At 42.3% G+C, this 20,654-nt stretch overlaps 1 protein-coding gene across 1 annotated transcript in view; it reads left to right on the top strand.

Annotated features, from left to right (window-relative positions):
* DNAI3 (dynein axonemal intermediate chain 3) overlaps window positions 1-19,768 on the top strand; it is a 149,807-nt gene extending 130,039 nt beyond the window's left edge. Inside the window, exon 24 of the mRNA XM_054690865.1 lies at window positions 19,759-19,768. The gene's annotated coding sequence lies outside the window, so the exon portion shown is untranslated. The remainder of the gene's footprint in view (window positions 1-19,758) is intronic.
* Window positions 19,769-20,654: the final 886 nt, after the last annotated feature.

Here is a 20,654-nt window from a genome sequence, read left to right as displayed (position 1 = left end):
AATGGGTAAATGACAAAGAGTGAAGTTAAGAGGCAGTGGTCTACAAATAAACATAAATCAGACTAAGGCTTAAAAATTGATTCAAGGGCCCTCCCTGGTGGCGCAAGGGTCGAGACACAACCTATGAGACTATCTGCAGCTACTGCAGCATGAGTTCCATCCCCAGCCGGGGAGCTACACATATGGTGCAGAAGACCTCTCCTGACTCACTCGCTGCTCCCCTCAGCAGTGTATTACAGTAGATCTCCCTGTTCTGTTCCCCACTCTGTCCCTGGTGAAACCTCTCACCCCCTCCACACACACCTCTGACCTGTATCCCAGTTCTTGTATGCATAAATAAATAAATCTTTAAAAAAAAAATTGATTCAAAAGGGGTCTCCCTGGTGGCACACGAGTTAAGCATCAGCACTGTGAAGCTATCTGCAGCTACTGTGGCATGTTTGATTCCCAGCCAGGGAGGTGACCCACATGGCTAGCAGACATCTCCTGTTTTGCCCCCTGTTCTCCTCATCAGTGTATTTCAGTCAACCCCCTGTTCTGTTACCCACTCTGTCTCTGGTGAGTCTGCTCAGCCCCCTGCACCTCTGGCCTACACCCCAGCTCTTATATGCATAAATAAATAAATCTTTTTTTTTTTAAAAAAAGCTGTATATGTAACTTCTACTTTGTTTTGTAGAATATTAATGCTAATAAATAGTCACTGGAATGCACATTAAGGGAGATGATGTTTTAATAGTTTCTATCATTGGTGATAATGAGCTGAGACTTGAGCTGGTGGAACAGAATGATACAGTTATTCCTTCCCACTTCAAAAGAGGAATGTTATTCTGATAAGGGCTTTTGTGGTTAGAAAGCTCTAACTACTAGAGATATTAAATATATTTACAATATTTATTGAATAAAGTCCTTATCTTTCTTTTAATTACTGTTTTTCCAAAATAGTCTGTTAAAAATGGCCTTCATAATAATAACTTACATTTTGATAGTACTTTCAAATTTTTTTATCCAATCTGTCTCCAGTTTAGGAATAAAAGTGCCAATCCTAGCTTGGAATTTGCTTTTCAATCATGAATATAGTTCATTCCAGTTTTAGAGAGCTTTATTTTCTCAAATTTAAAACACTTCTCTATGAACTATAGAGAAAAAAATATAAAATTAACATCTGTCCTTTAACAGAAGATTGATGATGGAGGACAAGAATAGAAAGACTGGAAAGAAGGTGCCCCAAGACCAGAACCTGACTCACAAGGAGGTGGGGGTCGAGTGAAATAACATGACCATTAACCTAGCTGTAGAGGTCGTGACCCTTAGGCACCAGTGCCTTATACAAGGCTTGAGACCCAAGCAGGATCAGACTGCTATAGGGAGTAGAGCTCAGACCTGAGGGTAAAGATATGGAGATTGAGCCCACCCTGGAATCTCTGGTTCCTTCCTGGCTTTGCCTAGTTACCCAACATTAGGAACAATCAGGCCACTCCACAGAGGAGTGAGCTCCCTCCCAAAGAGAAGACTATATCAGTGCAGTTTCTGCATAGGCTCCAGGCAGCACCCTGTCTGCCCACCTGTGCCTCTTTTCACCAACTCTCTCCCTCTGCAGGGCAGCAGCCTCCTGCCTGCCTGTGACCTGTCAAGGCCACCTGCCTACAACCACACAGGCCTCTCTCAGCAAACCTGTCCCTCTGGGACAGTTCTTCCTGCCCGCCTGTGTCTATGCAAGTGTCTTTAACTTTTTTATCCCTTCCCTAATAAACCTGCCCTTTAAATATGTCTCTGTCTTGTGGAGAAACTTGCCTAGGAAACTAGCCGCGTGTCACTGAAATGAGAGCTCTGGTGAAACCTTTCCCAGAGCGAACCCAAGGACCCAGCACTCCAAAAACCTCATCATTTAGATCATAAAGCATGACAGGCAGAGATGGTAAAAGTCATTTCCAATCCCCAAGAAAAGGACGCCTGAGTTTGTAACAGGGTGGTCCCCAGGAAAGGGGGAGGTTCCCTGCCCCACCCAAGGGAGGGTGGAGCTGAGCAGGAAGAGGAGAAGCTGCAGAAGAGACTGAGGAAGGAAGCAGGATGGAGCCAGAAGGAGCCCTGGAGGAGGCGCGTGGAGCCTAGAGACACGTGAAGAAACTGCGCTTGTCTTTTGGTCATGGACTGGGTGACACAGATGTGGGTGAGACCCATGGGGAGGTGACAATGGCAGCTTTTATCTTTTTTTTTTTTTTAAAGATTTTATTATTTTTTATTTATACAAGGACTGGGTACAGTCAGAAGCGCGGGAGGGTGAGAGAATTCACCAGAGCCAGAGTGGGGAGCAGAGCAGGCAGAAGGACTGAAGTACACTGCTGAGGGGAGCAGCGGGCGGCAGGAGAGGTCTGCACACCATGTGGGACCCTCCTCCGGTGGCCGGGGAGCAGCCGGGGATCGAACCGGCACTGCAGAGGTGCGGGCAGCTTCGCAACCCAGTGCTCAACCGCTGCGCCACCGGGGAGGCCCGGCAGCTTTTATCTTGATGTTGATTTTGCTCTTTTCCTTCCGGGCTTGTCTGGTTGTTTCTGACCCTTTTCTGTGGGTCCCCCCTGGAAGGTGCTTTAGACTTGTGGCAGGTTTTGGGGCCTTTCTCTGGGCCAATCCCATTTGGATGGACTTTTACCCATGAGGGGACGGGTAACTTTGGGTTCTTGATTTAGGAACTAGACTCTTTGCCTTACCTGTATTGTTTCCTAGTTTTTATTAAAGTTCCTTCCCATTAAAGTCTCATATGTTTTGTGTTGATGTGGCGGATGGCAGAACCCATTTAGAATAGGCAGGTTTGCGGGGTTTGGGCTGCCCCTCTCCCTGCCCTATAACAAGTTCAGTGTGAAGGACAGCTATCAAGTGCACATGCTAGTTTATTTTTTTTTAAGATTTATTTATTTATTTATTTATGCATATAAGAACTGGGGTATAGGCCAGAGGTGTGAGGGTTGCGGGGGAGAGGATTCACCAGAGACAGAGCGGGGAACTGAACAGGCAGACTGACTGAAATACACTGCTGAGTGGAGCAGCGGGTGAGACAGGAGAGGTCTGCTTCACCATGTAGGTTGCTCCCTGGCGGGGGATCGAACTCCTGCTGCAGAGGCTGCAGACAGCTTCATAGATTGAGTCTTTACCCCTTGCGCCACCAGGGAGGCCCTGGTTTGTTATTTTAAGGTTGCTCTAGAGAGCTAGGGTTATAGGGAGGGCCTTGTTCCCACTGGCAACTATAAATAAAATTTGAATCATTATATCATCTCTTAAGAGGTGGTATAATAGAAATACCAGGCATAGCATCAAGTATAGCAATTTACACAAGCACCTCTCTAAATATATGTCTTGGGATTGCTGCTAAGCCAGGTAATAAGGGGCATTACCACTTTTGCTAAGGCATATTTGTGTGACAGATTAGACCCTGTTCAGACACCTATTTACAGGTCAAAGCCTGCAGGCCTTGAAAGGAGAAAGCTGGGAGCTCACCCAGCCCGGCCTCCAGCTCTCAGGCAGCTGTGTAATCCCACTCAACCTGTTTGGCAGCTCCCTCAGTGACTGCTGCAGCTTGCAGATAAGACCCTCTGGAAAGCCTGATAGCCTAGTCAATAAGGAAACTGCATAGAGCAAGCGGAATTCTCGAAAACAGCAAAACAGATTCTCTGATTTGAAGAAGTCTAATACCCAGTCACAACAGAAAGCCCTTTGAATAACATTTTTGTTAAGGGAAGATAGATGATAGTTCTTTGCCTCTTTAAGTCATATGCAAATCCTTAGCTTATCTTAATCATCAGCAACCATTGTTTGTTTACCTGTTGCATCACTGAAGCAAAATGAGTCAGATAGCCATAGAAGCAAGACTAACTTTGGATTTCCACAGTTCTTTCAGCAACGGGTTGGGAAGCACTGACGAGAGAAACCATTAAAACTAGAAACTAATATATCACTCATTGTGAAAGAAAAGTTACTGGAACACAGGGCCTCCCTGATGGCACAGGGGTTTAAGTCTGAGGGCTATCAAGATGTCACCAGCCACTGTGGCTACAAGAGTTTGATCCGCCTGTTCAACCCCCTCCCCCAACGTGGACTAACCCACTTGGTGCAGCAGACCTCTTCTGTCTTGCTGGCTGCTCCCCTCAGCAGTGTATTTTAGTAGATCTGCCTGTTCTGCTCCCCGCTCTGTCTCTGGTGAATCCTCTCACTCTGGGCCACACCCCAGCTCTTATGTGGATAAATAAAATAAATCTTAAAAAAAAAAAGTTACTGGAACACAATACTCAAAACAACCAAGAAGGTGTTTCAGTCAAAGAAGAAAGAAAAGGATGAGTGGGTAGATGATGGCAAGAGGGCTGGAATGTGGAAACCCAGGGGAGAGTCAGACAAGAAAAAATGTGGCTTTGGTATCTGGTAAGGCTGTGTGAAGCCCTGTAGGAGCTTGCTCTTTCTAATCACTCAAGGGTTTTTTCTGAGAGTGCTTTCTTTGCTAACTGTCCGTTCTCTATAATACCACTTTTTAGTTAAAGGGGCAGAATTTTTTTCAGTTACGATTTACCTTTTCTTTTATAAACATTGTTCACTGAAGTTTCATATACCTATGAATGAACTCATAACCAGGTAATAACTGAAAACATATAAATTCTTTGTGTTGAGGCCATAGAAAGGCATGTGATCTCACAGTAAATGTGTCATACTATTTGATTACAACACAGTAAAAATTCAAGGAAGGAGGGTGAGAAAATAAATTTTTTAGATAGCAGGTCTCCAAATGTGAGGAGAAATCTAGGATATAAGGATATCTGTTGATATCAATGACGAAAGACAAATCTTAGGATTTCATTAAAAGTATGGAAAGAAAATAAATCTTTTAACAAATGTTATTTTGAATCAGTGAAAAAAATTCCCTCTTTTTTAATAGAAACTTCGGTCAAATTAACTAAGGCTTTTACTACATTTTATTATGATGTAGAAAATTGGGGGGAAAACTTAGAGATACGTAAATATTTTTCGTGTTTTAAATCAAATTTAAATAAACTAAGAGATTTATTATTTCTGTGAGAACATTTTAAATTCTGAATTAATATCTAATTTAATTATACATTTCTTGGAGATTTTCATTTATTCACTTATTACTCAGAATGAAAGTCATTTTATGTTTTTCTGATTTATAAAATGCATTTTTTAAAAACTAAAAAACAGGGCCTCCCCGGTGGCGCAGCGGTTGAGCGCTGGGTTGCGAAGCTGCCCGCAGCCTCTGCAGCCGGTTCGATCCCCGGCTGCTCCCTGGCCACCGGAGGCGGGTCCCACATGGCGCGCAGACCTCTCCTGCCGCCCGCTGCTCCCCTCAGCAGTGTACTTCGGTCCTTTTGCCTGTTCTGCTCCCCGCTCTGGCTCTGGTGAATTCTCTCACCCTCCCACGCTTCTGACTGTACCCAGTGCATGTATAAACCAAACAAATAATAAATAAATAAATAAATAAGACATGCCTCTAGAAAATTAAAAAAAAAAAAAAAAAACACTAAAAAACAATATGCACATATATAAAGTACAAAGTAAAAAAATGACCTGAAATCCCATCACCCTCAGATGATCGCTGTTAATATTGTGCTGACTGTATTTATATGCATTTCACATATCTATTTCACATATTTACAAATTTATGTAAATAATATAAAATTATGTAAATTATAGATAGCGCTTCTCATGTGGTACTGAAGGTTTTTTTTTAAGCTTTATTTTTATTTATTTATGTATACAAGAACTGAGGTGTAGGCCAGAGGTATGGGGGAGGTGAGAGAATTCACCAGAGACAGAGTGGTAGCAGAACAGACAGATCTACTGAAATACACTGCTGAGGGGAGCAGCAAGGGACACAGGAAAGGTCTGCTGTGCCATGTGGGTAGCTTCCTGGCCAGGGATTGAACTTGTGTTGCAGAGGCTTGATAGCACTGAGACTTTATTTTTATTTTTTTAAAGATTTATTTATTTATGCATACAAGAGCTGGAGTATAGGGAAGAAATGCAGGGGGTGAGAGGATTCACCAGAGACAGAGTGGGGAACAGAACAGGGAGACTGACTGAAATACACTGCTGAGGGGAGCAGCGGGCAAGTCAGGAGAGGTCTGCTGCGCCATGAGGGTTGCTCCCTGGCTGGCTGGGAATTGAACTCGTGCTGCAGTGGCTGCAGTTAGCTTCATAGATTGCATCTTAACCCTTATGCCACCAGGGAGGCCCAGCATTGAGTCTTTAACCCCTGAGCCACCAGGAAGGCCCTGGTACTTAAGTTTTTTAACAATATTGTGTGGGGCCTCCCTGGTGGCTCAAGGGGTTAAGCACAGCACTGAGAAGCTATTCGCAGCCTCTGCAGTGATCCCCTGCTGGACAGGGAGCTGCGCCACCAGGGAGGCCCCACCTGTCTCATCTAAAGGAGGTCATGAAACTCTGTGAGAAAACTGGTGTAGTTCTAACTCATTCTTTTTTTTTTAAGATTTATTTATTTATTTATTTATACAAAATATAACAGATTTATACAAAATCTGTTATAGGACAGGGAGAGGGGCAGCCCAAACCCCGCAAACCTGCCTATTCTAAATGGGTTCTGCCATTCGCCGCATCAACACAAAACATATGAGACTTTAATGGGAAGGAACTTTAATAAAACTAGGAAACAATACAGGTAAGGCAAAGAGTCTAGTTTCTAAATGAAGCACCCAAAGTTACCCATCCCCTCGTGGGTAAAACTCCATCCAAATGGGACTGGCCCAGAACAAGGCCCCAAAGCCTGCCACAAGTCTAAAGCATCTTCCAGGGGGGACCCACAGAAAAGGGTCAGAAACAACCAGACAAGCCCGGAAGGAAAAGAGCAAAATCAACATCAAGATAAAAGCTGCCATTGTCACCTCCCCATGGGTCTCATACACATCTGTGTCACCCAGTCCACGACCAAAGGACAAGTGCAGTTTCTTCACATGTCTCTAGGCTCCATGCACCTCCTCCAGGTCTCCTGGCTCCATCCTGCTTCCTTCCTTCCTCAGTCTCTTCTGCAGCTTCTCCTCTTCCTGCTCAGCTCCACCCTCCCTTGGGTGGGGCAGGGAAACTCCCCCTTTCCTGGGGACCACCCTGTTACAGAACCAGGGTACAGGCCAGATGCTCAAGAGAGTAAGAGAATTCACCAGAGCCAGAGCGGGGAACAGAACAGGCAGAAGGACCGAAGTACACTGCTGAGGGGAGCAGCGGGCATGACAGCAGAGGTCTGCTGTGCCATGTGGTTCCCTTGCCAGCCGGCCGGGATTGAACCAGCACTGCAGAGGCTGCAGACAGCTTCACAGCGCTACGCTCAACTGCCTGCTCCACCAGGAGAGGCCCCTCATTCTTTTTTTTAATGGCTGCATAATTTTTCCATTGTGTTTAATTTTAAAGTGTATTCCAATGGCAAACAAGGATGGAAATTAACATTCTGATATGTATATCCCTTTATACTGGTACTTTTATTTATTTTTTTAAAGATTTATTTATTTTTAATTTAGAGATAACACTGGTTTGCAACACTGTATGTGGTTCAAAGGTATAGGATCGCATGGCCTCAGATGCACATAACCATACCACACCCCCACACCAGCCCTCCACCCTAATCTCTTTCCTTCCTCCTCTCTGTATACCCCCTCCCCATCTTGTAACTTCAATTCCAAAAAACAAATTTCTGTAGTTTGGTACTTTTATTTAAATGAGAAAGTTGGGACTCCCTGGTGGCCTAGGGGTTAAGTCTCAGCACTATCATCATGAGGGCCCGAGTTCCATCCCAGGCCAGGGAGCTACCCAACATGGCACAGCAGACCTCTCCTGTCTCACCTGCTGCTCCCCTCAGCAGTGTACTTTAGTAGATCCACCTGTTCAGCTCCCCACTCTGCCTCTGGTGAATCCTCTCACCCCTGCATCTGTGCAAAAATAAATAAAATATTTAAAAAATAAATGAGAAAGTTCTTCTTATGAGTGGAATTGCTAGGAAGAGGACATGTAAATTTTAATTTTGTTTTTCCAAAGTTCCATTTTACTAAACAGTTCACATTTCTACAAGCAATGCATGAGTGTGCCTTTCTTCAGATTCCTGAAAACAATAGTTGTTGTCTCTCTTTTTATTTTTGCCAATTTACTGTCTGTAAAGGGAAATTTCATTGTTACTTTAATTTGCAACCCCTGAGATAAGCAAGCATCTTGACATATCTCTGTTTAGTGGCTGTCTTGGATTTACTCTTATGAATTGCCGATTTACATCATTTGTCCATTTTCTATTATCTTTTTCTTATTTTTTCCTATGGTGAAACTCTTAACTCTTCATTGTTCTCATGTGCTAGAAATAATTTTCCTTATCTGTCTATTGAATTTGCTTGTATTTTTTCCACACTGCATACATTTTTTATTCTTGAATATTAATTCTCTCTTATTCTTACAGCTTGGGTTTCATGCTAAAAAGCCTTTCAATGTCTGAGGCAAAATTTTCATTGTTATATTTTTCACATTTAAATCGAAATCCATCTGCTATTCATGTTTATATAGTATAAGTACCATTCTCACTTTTTATTCTACCATATATGTAGCTAGGTGTTTGTCAGCAATACTGCTGAATTGAAGTACCACTTTTGCATAGACTAAATGTGTACTGGAACCAGTGGTGTATTCAAAATATAAACAATTAAAACAGCATGCGCACAGACTGCTCAGCACAGATGTTGTTAGTAAATCTCTGCTGTAGGGAATATCATGTAAACCAAATGGATAGCAGTCTTGTTTTGAATCTATTTCTGGATCCTCTATTTTGTTTCAATGACTTAACTGTCTATTCCCATGCCAAAATCATATGATTCTAATTTCAGACTTTTGGAATTTTTTAATATCTGAAAAAGCATGTCTCCCACATTATTTTTTCATAACATCCTTGGCTCTTCTTGGATATTTATTTTCACATACAAACCTTAAGTTCTGTTCACTCAGCTCCAAAGAAAAAAAGAGAAAAATTATTGGAGATTCTAATTGTTGTAATTGTTTTATAAGTGCTTATTACATCAGTTTTGAGAAATCTTATAGAAACTTGTAGTTCACTTTTACTATTTATTCTCCCTCCTTCCTTAGGGATAGAGGTTTTGGCTAGGCACATAACTCCTCAGAAAAAGACTTCATTCCCAACCTACAGGTAAAAGTGGCCATGTGGCTAAGTTCTAGCCGGTGAGATATTATTAAGAGTAGTATATGTAACCTCCAGGTCCTCTTTTTTAGTAAAGTTGAGGGGCACTTCCCCCGGGGTTCCTCAGAATGAACATCCATTCCCTGAATCACTGGCTCTCAGCTGCATCCTACATCAAGAATTGCCATCAGTGGCAGAGAGGTAACTCACCTAAGATTGTTCCCTGTGAGGGGCCTCCCTGATGGCAAAAGGGGTTAAGACTCAGCACTATGAAGCCTCTGCAGCATGAGTTCGATCCCTGACCAGGGAGCTACCCACACGGCACAGCAGACCTCTCCTGTGTTGCCTGCTGTTCCCCTCAGCAGTATATTTCAGACAATCTCCTGTTCTGTTCCCACTCTGTCTCTGGTGAATCCTCTCACCCCCCATGCCTCTGGCCTGTACCCCAGATCCTGTATGCATAAATAAATCTTAAAATGAAAAAAGATTGCTCCCCTTTATCTGGGACAGCCTGTATCTAATGAGTGGTGGTGTACCAGACCCCTTGCTTTAAGGGGAATCAATTCTAAAGGGACGTTGAGGGTATAAAACTCCCAGAAATCGTGGCTGAAGTCTGTTTTAATTACATCACAATTCTCTTTGCTCTTTGCCCAACATTTTTTTCCATAGATATTGATCCCAAGATCACTCCCATATAAATGCCTTGCTGTCAATCTGTCTTGTAGTCTGTTTCCCAGGGACGGAACCTTAGACAGTCCTTGAAAGGAAAAAGTAGGCTCTTCCCTTCCACTTCCCCACCCTTTTCCAGCTGACTGGATGCAGACACTGCAGAGCACATGCCCCACTTTTACCTAGGGAAAAATAAGATTTTTCATTGTTTAAACCACTGTTAGTATGAATATATATTAATACCAAATGGTTGACATTTTATGGTAATAAATGCTTCCATCTAAGGCCATGTTGAGTTTTGTTTTTTTTAAAAGATTTATTTATTTATGCATACAAGAATTGGGGCACAAGCCAGAGATGCAGGGGTAAGAGGATTCACCAGAAAGAGAAAGGGGAATAGAACAGGCAGATGAATAGAACGCTGCTGAGGGGAGCAGCAGGCGAGACAGAGAAGTCTGCTTTGCCATGTGGGTTGCTCCCTGGCCACCTGGGGATTGAACTCGTGCTGCAGAGGCTGCGGATTGCTTCCTAGTGTGGTGCTTAATCCCTTGCGCCTCCAGGGAGGCCCGGTTGAGATTTTTTTTTAAAGATTTATTTATTAATGCACATAAGAACTGGGGTACAGGCCAGAGCTGTGGTGAGTGAGAGCATTCACCAGAGACAGAGTGGGGAACAGAATAGGAAGATTGACTGAAATACACTGCTGAGGGGAGCAGTGGGTGAGACTGGAGAGGTCTACTGCGCCATGTGAGTATCTCCCTGGCCGGGGATTGAACTTGTGCTGCAGTGGCTGCGGATAGCTTCATAGTGTTGCGTCTTAACCCCTCGCGCACCAGGGAGGCCTTGAGATCTTTTTTTTTTTTTTGAGATCTTATTTTAATAAAATTATCTCATTTTCTTCATATAGGTCTCAAACATTTTATGCTAAATTTATTAAAACATAACTTAAAATTATTTCACTACTATGAATGAAGTGTTTTCCCTTTATCCAGTTCTTACTGGTTTATTTTATTTTATTTTATTTTATTTCCAATTTGTCCTTCAGCTTTACTTTTTTTTTAAATAATAAATTTTATTTTTATATTCCCCATACAATTGCAACCCCCCCATTCTGACCCCAATCCCTCCCCTCCCGCACCCCACCCGCCAAAAAGTGTCTCTGGTTCATAGTTTTTTGTTGATTTTGATTTTCACTTTCTTATAGTTATTCATTTTCCTGGTCCCTTATTTAAGTTTTCTAGATTCCTGCTATGAGTGAGACCATCCGGTATTTTTCTTTTTCTTTCTGGCTTATTTCGCTGAGCATGATCCCTTCCAGCGCCATCCATGTTGCTGCAAATTGCATGTGTTTATCTTTTTTGAATGCTGAGTAACATTCCATGGTGTATATGTACCACATCTTCTTGATCCAGTCATCTATTTTTGGGCATTTGGGCTGTTTCCAATGCTTAGCTATTGTAAATAGAGTTGCTCTTACTGGTTATTTTTAGTAAAGAAAATCTATTATAGGGCCTCCCTGGTGGCGCAAGGATTGGGCACAGCACTGTGGGGCAATCCGCAACCTCTGCAGCATGAGTTCCATCCCCAGCTGGCCAGGGAGAAACCCACATGGCTCAGCAGACCTCTCCTGTCTCTCCCACTGCTCCCCTCAGCAGTGTGTTTCAGTCAGTCTGCCTGTTCTGTTCCCCATTCTGTCTCTGGTGGATCCTCTCACCGCCCCCCCCCCACCCCCCGCATCCCTGGCCTGTATCCCAGCTCTTGTATGCATAAATAAATAAATCTTAAAATTAAAAAAAAGAAAATCTATTAGTTTTTTTTTTTTTTTACTGAGTATATTGAGATGATTTGTTAAAAATGCATTTATTTTTTATTGGAGGGTGGTTAAGAATACTCCGACTCTAATGTCATACTGCCTAGGTTCAAATCCTGCCTTCACTTCTTATTTTGGGCAGGCTAATTTTTCTGGCCCATAGTTGCCTCATTTATAAAAGGGTTTAATGTGGTTCCCTCATTATAGGGTTGCTATAATAATTAAATGAATCTACCTGTCATCTGTGTATCTTAGAACATACATTACTCATGGTAAGTCTATATAAGTATTTGCTATTATTGTGATGATGATTATTTCATTTCTTTTTGTTTTTGGTCTTAGTTTATTTACTAGAACTTCCAAAATGTTGAGTAACAATAGTGGGTATGGCAGACACTTGTCAGGTGTCTAATAGAACCACAATTGTGTATAGATATCAGGTAACCTTGTGCTTTAGGGAAGAATATGCCTTTCCATAGCCGTACATGGATGAATTATCTAAAATAATTTTGGGGGCCTCCCTGTGGCGCAAGGGGTTAAAATGCAACGTATGAAGCTGGCTGCAGCCACTGCAGCACAAGTTCAATCCCCGGCCAGGAAGCAACCCACATGGTGCAGCAGACCTTTCCTGACTTGCCTGCTGCTCCCCTGACCAATGTATTTCAGTCAATCTGCCTGTTCTTTTCCCCACTCTGTCTCTGGTAAATCCTCTCACCCCCCCTACACACACCTCTGGCCTGTACCCCAGCTTTTGTGTGCATAAATAAATCTTTAAAAAAAAAAGTACTCTGTTCTTTAAAAAAATAAATAAAAATAAAATATTTTGATAATCCCATTTACATAACCATGAATTGATTTAGGTTTAGGCATATAAGAAATTACTCACTGGGTTCATATGGCCCATTGGGGGTTTCTATGGAAGGTTCTCCTTATCAATGAAAAGGAAATTCAGGAAAGAAAACTTTCCATTTCCTATCCCTATATATTGTTATCTTCATGAGCTGGCTGGACTATAGCAGTCATCTTGGAACCATGAGAGGATATCCAGCAAATCAAGGATGATGGAAAGATGAAAGAATCCAGATCCTTGAGCCCAGAGTCCTAGAAGCTGTAGTCACAGAGCCTCTTGGAATCTTTCTTTTTTACATCTTAAAAGAACAGGTTTATTTATTAGGAATAGGAGAATAAAGGAGGCACCTGCATAGCCACAGGTGGAGACAGCTGCCACTCCTGTTTTGCAAAGAGAAAAAAGGTCTGTGAAAAGAAACACCTGCCTATCACAGGCAGGGAGCTGCATCCGGAAGGGACAGCTTTGTTAAAAGAGATGCCTGCATGGGCAGAGGCAGGAAGTCTTGGGACAGGAGCTGCTTCTGGAATCTTTCTATGTTTTAAATCACCTTAGGACCAAATAGGAAGGTGAGGGTGTGGGGCAAAGGGGGTAGCAACCCAAGGAACTATGATAGAAGATTATTGATCCTTAGGCGCTGGTGTGACGCATAATCTGAAGAAGTGTGAACCTCGTTCCCTAAATCATACAGTGTTGAAAACCAATTTAAAAATTTACATACAGTATTGTACCTCAATTTTAAAAAAATCGTACAATTTAAAAATCAATCAGTAAATCACCTTCAGGGGGCCTCACTGTTGGTGCAAGCAGTTAAGCAAAGCACTATGAAGCAATCCGCAGCCTCTGCAGCACGAGTTCAATCTCCAGCCGGCCAGGGAGCAACCCACATGGCGCAGCAGACCTCTCCTGTCTCGCTTGCTGCTCCCCTCAGCAGTGTATTTCAGTCAGTCTGCATGTTCTGTTCCCCACTCTGTCTCTTGGTGGATTCTTTCACCCCCTGCACCTCTGGCCTGTGCCCCAGTTCTTGTGCGCATGAATGAATAAATCTTTTTAAAAAATAACAGTAAAGAAAAAATAAATCACCTTCAGGAATTTTAGTCATGGAAATTTCCAGTTAGCACCCATCACAAGTAGACAGATAGTGGGTGCTTTTAGCCTTTCAATTTAATTCAAACTTTGAAGTACTCTTCCTGTTAAAGTTACATGGCCATTATCTACTATATTAAAAAATTGATAGGTTGTGTGATAGTATAGTCAATGCCAATGCAACAAGTTTGGTGTCTCACCCACAGGCCCATGTGAATGAGTGGGAAGGGGAGGGTGCAGACTGAACTTGCTCCTTCAAGGGCTCAGGTCCATGGGGGTTCCATCACTTGCGATATTACTGCCTCAATCTGTGTCTTTAGGAGACAAAAAACCAGGGGAAATTTACATCCACTCTGAAAATACCCTGCCCAGATATCACATACATTACTTTAATTTTTTTCTGCCTGTCAGTGGGAACTAGTCATGAGGTCTCACTATTGCAAGAGAGCTGGGAAGTCTAGTCCTCCTGTGTTCCCAGGAAAAGAGAGACCGGAAGCAGTACTATAGCAAGGCCTATAAAGGGGCTGTAGTTATCTGAGAACAGTGTCCAATAGATGACAGGTCACTGTCTGTGGGTTCTTCACTCTCACGCACTCACGAGTACTTGGGCTCAGGGAACAAGGGGTTTACTTACAAACAGAAAACAAAGAGTTCCAAAGGCCACACATGGCCAGTTATCTCACCCCAGAGTGTCCAGTGTCCGGAAGTCCTAAGTAAGAGGTTGCTGATCCAAGATGCCACTGTCCCACCAAGGGTCTGTAGCTCATGCCGCTGGCAAGCAGCAGGCCAGGATCCAACTCACTGCAGCTGGAGGTGCTCACAGGTGGCACTGCTGAACTAATGCTCCAGGCACTCACAGTCATAATATGAAGGTTGGATGGACACTGGACCAAGCACCAGACACTGGACCAGGCAGCAATGGAGGCAGCAGTACCGGGAGGCAGTGCTGACAATCGAAACAGTTAAAAGCTTTCAGAGGTGACCTGGACAGAGTGCGGTCACCCATAAACAGTGTTTAACAGTACTGGCCAGTAGTGACAGTCATCTAGCCACTAGCCTTACAGCTCTTTGTGAGTGGTTGGCCTACCACTGACAAACAGCTCTTTGAGACACCAAGCCCAAGCCAGGGGCTCCTTCCAGGTGGTATCAGAGGCAGGCCAGGGGCAGGCCTTTGGCTTCTCTATGAAGCTTTTCAGCCTTTCTTCTTCCTTTGGAGTTCAGCTGCTGGTTGCTCCTTTCTTCTTCCTTCAGGAGTCAGGAACAGTGTCCTTCTCAGGCAGACTCAGAGATTCAGTGACAGTCCAAACCCCAGGGTCTGTCTTCTGAGCCCAGCAATCCAGAGTCAAAGTGTCAGTGAGAGCGAGCATCCTACACCCCAGCTGACCCCTGCCCTGCCTTGTATCCTCTCTCAGGATCTCCCGCCTCCAAGTGTGATTGGACCATTTACCAATCAACTCATAGCTCATACCTGGTCAGTACATTCTATGCCTTTCCGGGGGCAGTCACCAAATTCATGATTCTCTCTACTGCCTGCAGCTGGAGGGAGCCAAGGTGCTGGAACTGGCCCCATGGGACCCCATGTTCTTGCCCCAAGCCAGAACCAGGGGCAGCATGCCCTAGGGCAATGAGGTAGGGGAACCACTGATCTCTTCACTTTACTTTGCAGTGATTTCAAACCATTGTAGTGCTTTTCTGCTGTTAATTCTTTACAATGATGCTGTAAAGCAGAAAATAAGAATTTGGATAAAATTTGTCCAAATAAAAAGTTGGGGTTTGTCCAAATATTTGTCTAAATATAATAGTTGGGGTTTATATTCTTAACAAAAGTCATCCTATCAATTCACATTAACAACAATGATCAAAAACAACTACGCGTTATTGATCATATATTCTTAGACAAGACCTTCTCCTGGATTATCTTCCATTGTGAAACTGCTACTAGTATATCTAAATTTTATAAATAAGGAAGTCAGGCTCAGACGACTTAAGCAATTTGCCCAAGGTCACAGGTAGTAAGGATCAGGGTCAGGGAATTGGATTTTCGACTGACCCCAAAATCCAGGTCTTACCTTTTAGCCATATAGTAGCAAATGCACCACAGCTAGGCCCAGTGATACACTCTATAAATTCAGCTGTGCTGTAATGCTGCTATTATTTTTCACAGTGCCCAAATTAAGCTTTGATTCATGTAATTTAGCCCTGTGAAGTTTAGAGATTATATAGCACATGGCTTTTAATTTTTTAAAAAGAAACTGTTCACTTGGATAAAGTTGAGCCACACAGTAAATTTTTCTTCTTCTTTCATGTAAAGTCTCAGTGTGAATGGTACATATTTTCAGTGTATCTTTGCTCCTCAGAATCACTCAGGGATCCAGTTTTGCTCCAGGAATGGTTATGCCTTCAAGGGGCTGTCATCAAAGCAAGGTCACCACATCCAAGTTGCAGTAAGCTAGGAGGAAGAGCATTCATAGGGTACAGATAGACTCAGGCTTCAAAAACATTAATGAAAATGATGGGGAAGGAGAAAGAACCCACAGGTTGGGATACATGGAGGGAGAAAAAAGAAAAGTCATTCCTTTGTTTTGGAGGTAAGAAGTGAGATCGTAGACTTCATGTAGGGAATTTTATCAGTCATAGTTTAAAAAATAGACACCAGAGGACAGCAACACTTTAACTAAAATTGCAATTCTTTATGTAGACAATGCAATCAAATGATTTGAAAATCAAGATGATATAAAGAGGTTTACCCAGAGAAATCTCCCACCCCTACTCCTATGCCTGTTGTAAAAAAAGAAAAAATGCACCATACAATGAAAAAGATGAGTTTATAACAGATATTATAGTAGGGAGAATGTTCATTAATGAAGAGTGTCTCAAAAAAAAATAAGGAGGGGGCCTCCCTGGTGGCATAGGAATTAAGTTTCAGCGCTATCACAATATTACCACTAAGGCCTAAATTTCATCCCCTGCCAGGGAGCCAATCCACATGGCGCAGCTGACCTCTCCTGTCTCGCCTGCTGCTCCCCTTAGCAGTGTATCTCAGTAAAGCCACCTGTTCTTCTCCCCACTCTGTCTCTGGTGAATCCTCCTACTCCATCCCCACCCCCACACCTCTGGCCTATACCTTAGTTCTCTACACAAAAATAAATACTTAAAAAAGAAAAGAAAGGAGGCAGACAAACATGGGTGTCATCCACAGTCTTATGGGAGTCATGAGGAAGGATGAGGACAAGTCTTCTTTCAGACAGCAGGGTGCTCCTTTGCTATTTCCCAGAATAAAAGAGCTGGGAGATTTTTTTAACCTTCTCTGTTTTCATGGAAGACAGGGTTGAGGAGAAGTGCAATGCTATTACTAGACCATCCCCCGCTGCCCTATCGGTAACAACTTTCATTGGTTTCATGTGTGTAGTTACATTTTTTCCTTATACAAACCAAACAAATATGATTATTCTTTTTTTTTTTTTAAAGACTGTTTTAGAGCAGTTTCAGGTTCTTGGCAAAATTGAGAGGAAGATGCAGATATTTCTCACAGCAGGGAAATAGTTCACTCTTGGTGTGCACATTCTATTGTATACTATAGTGTATCCCACATCATAGTATGATACAGAGTATTTTCACTGCCCTAAAAAATCCTCTGTGCTCTGTCTTTCATCCTTCTCCTACTCTCCAACTCCTGGTTACCACTGATATTTTTATTGTTTCCATAATTTTGCCTTTTATAAAATTATTTGAATTATACAGCATGTAACCTTTTCAGACTGGCTTCTTCCAAGTTGAAATAAGTACTCAAGTTTCCTTCATGACTTGATAGTTTAGTTCTTTTTAGTGCTGAATAATATTCCATTTTCTGATGAACATTTCTTCTTACCTGCCCCCTTATTACATAAAAGTAGCAAAATATAATATATACAACTTCTGCAACTTCCTTTTTTTCATTTTATACTATCTCCTGGATATCTGTCCACATCCAGACAGAGTGCTTCCTATTTTCCTTATTTTTTCCTACTGCATATTATTCTATTGTGTGAATAAACCATAGTTATTTAAACAGTCCCCGATGACACTTTAAATACTTCCAATATTTTGTCATTATAACATATCAATAAATAACCTTGAACATATATCATATTTTACATCTCCAGGTGCATCTCCAGGATAAACTCCCAGAATGGAATTGCTTGGTTAACAGGTAATCATTTGTAGTTTCTGTCTCTAGGGCTTGGATAATTTTGTCCTCCTACTTGCAATGTATGAGTATGTTCTGCCCCTGTAGTCTTAGCATATATGTTGTCAAGTGGAATTTTTCTAATCCAATTTGTAGAAATAGTATCTTCTAGTAAGTTTTACTCTGCACTTCCTTAAGAGCATCCTTTTGGTTCAATAAATCAAATAATATTAGAAAACAATTTAGAGAATAGACTCCATGAAAGATGTTGATCAATGATTACACCCACAGATGTAAAGCCAAATGAGTATCGTTCTTCCACATGGTGGAAAGTAATGTTTCAAGTTCATTCCACAAATGTTATCAGCTGTTCCTTGCAAGAGGTTGAGGTACTGGGGCCAGGAGGGTAAAAGAAGCTCCTTTATTGAATGACTTCTTGGAGGGCCTTCCTAGTGACACAAAAGGTTAAGACATAGCACTATGAAGCTATCTGCAGGCACTGTAGCACGGGTTCGATCCCCTGCCAGGGAGGTGACCACGTGACACAGCGGACCTCTCCTGACTAGCCCGTTGCTCCCCTCAGCAGTGTATTTCAGTCAGTCTGCTTGTTCTGTTCCCCACTTTGTCTCTGGTGAATCCTTTCTCCAACCCCCCCACCTCTGGCCTGTACCCGAGTTCTTGTATATAAATAAATAAATCTTTTAAAAAATGAATGACTTTTTGGAGCCTTTGTAACTTCCATGTTCATTGTGAACCTCTAGTAGGGGAGGATCCTACAGTTGGTCAATGTGGCATCTGCAAGTAGTTTTCTTGGAATGCTTTTTCAGAAACATTGATGGAGAGGCTTTAGGAGGTTGGGTGAATTTATACCTATGGATTTATACCTGGTCAGTGAGAAGCATCAAACACCCCCATTGTTTTTTGCTGTGTTTTTTTTTTTTTTTTTCCCTAAAAGCTGAGGCAGGGAGGAGGGAGGATTTCAATTAATTGAAGGTTATTAATAGTGGGATTAGAATCTGAACTTGCTTAGCTTCCCTCAGGTTCAGTCCAGGGAAATGAAGACATTAGTAAACTACTCATTATTAGTCCTCTTTGCCCCTTGGCTGCTTTGCTCAGTCTCCCATTGCAAACAGTCTGGCAGGAAAGGACCTGAAAACTCATTTGCTCTAAGATGCTGTGTTGGTTCATGTGTTCAATTATTATTGCACAATTTCTAATGTATTGCTCTATACTAGGTCCCTGAGTTTGTCCCACAAGAAATGTAAGGCCCCGCTGACTTTAGGGCAGCCCCTAATCTAGTTAGGAAGACAAAATATGCCCAGCAGTGAGGTAACAATACAAGTGTGATTAAATGACGAGAGAGTTGGATAATGTTACTTCTCCCTGGCAGCCCCTCTCTGGGGAGTCTGCTCTTTAACCCTCTGGAAGTTCTTTACTGGAAACAGCTCACTGTGGAATTTCCTCAATTCTATAAGTCATGATAAGGAGGCATTTTCTTTCTTTCTTTTTATGGGGAGGAGGTATTCCCTGGCACTCTCCCTCCTTGTGAAGCAGTCAGCTGCTGTGGGGAACCCCACAGGCCTTGCCTGAATGCACTGGGTATTTCTTGAGTAGCTGTTGGCTCCACCTAAGGTTTTCTCTGCTAATTACAATAATGTAGAAGTAAGGGTACGGGGTATGGGAGTGGGCTGAATCTACTTCTCTCATAGCCCCCCAGTCCTCTTCTCATCTCCAAATTTGTCTTTAGTTTATAGTGGCCACAAATTCCTTTTGCCGAAGGCAAAATAACCAGGTTCTCAAATTGAGCCTGGTGAGTAGCTTTTTGGAACCTGAGTAACTTTTTGGAGGAGTCTTTAAAAATGTGTTTTTTTCAGAGTAGCTAAAAAGAGGACATATTAGAAATACCAAAGTGCTATATAAAGAGCTGGCTTCTGGAAAGGAACATTTAGGACTGAAGAACATGTACAAAAATTTTGAAAATACTTGTTTAAATGTGGCCTTAAGAGGGCCTCCCTGGTGGCACAAGTGGTTAAGCACCACACTATAAAGCAATCCACAGCCTCTGCAGCGTGGGTTCAATCCCTGGCCAGCCAGGGAGAAACCCACATGGTGAGGCAGACCTCTTCTCTCTCGCCTGCTGCTCCCCTCAGCAGTGTATTTCAGTCAGTCTGCCTGTTCTGTTCCCTGCTCTGTCTCTGGTGGATTCTCTCACCCCCTGCATCTCTGGCCTGTACCCCAGCTCTTGCATAAATAAATAAATCTTTAAAAAAACAAAATAGGGCCTCCCCTGTTGGTGCAAGTGGTTGAGCCCCGCACTGTGAAGCTGTCCTCGGCCTCTGCAGCGCCAGCCGGCAAGGATCCCACATGGCGCGGCAGACCTCTCCTGTCATGCCTGCTACTCCCCTCACCAGTGTATTTCGTCAGCCTGCCTGTTCTGTTCCCCACTCTGTCTCTGGTGAATCCTCTCACCCTCCCACACATCTGGCCTGTACCCTGGTTCTTGTATAAATAAATAAATAAATCTTTAAAAAAATAAAATAAAATAAATGTGGCCTTAAGAAGTTAGAAGCAATAAATCAAACAAACTGGAGGAACTTTACACATGACTCGATCTTGAATTCATACTAAAATAGTTCTATAATAAAATACAACAACCAAATGCTTAATTACAAAGATGTTCCTTTTAGTGTTATTTATAGTGATAAAATATGGAAATAATTTTAATGTTCTATAGATAAATGAAAATTATTTACTGATGTTAAATACACTTAACAAAACATTAGGTTTATGAAGAATTCATAGTGGAATTTATAATGTTAAGTAAGTGTGAAGTAAAATGTAGAATGTTTTTATTGTTTAGAATAGGTACATATATACATAGAAAAATTTATTAAGAAAGTAC

The sequence above is a fragment of the Talpa occidentalis genome, unplaced genomic scaffold (genome assembly GCF_014898055.3).
Source record: "Talpa occidentalis isolate TD23 unplaced genomic scaffold, MPIMG_talOcc4v2.1 talOcc4.9, whole genome shotgun sequence".
Taxonomy (NCBI): domain Eukaryota; kingdom Metazoa; phylum Chordata; class Mammalia; order Eulipotyphla; family Talpidae; genus Talpa; species Talpa occidentalis.
Note: the sequence above shows the minus strand (reverse complement) of the source record. Positions and strands in the feature narration are given on the sequence as shown.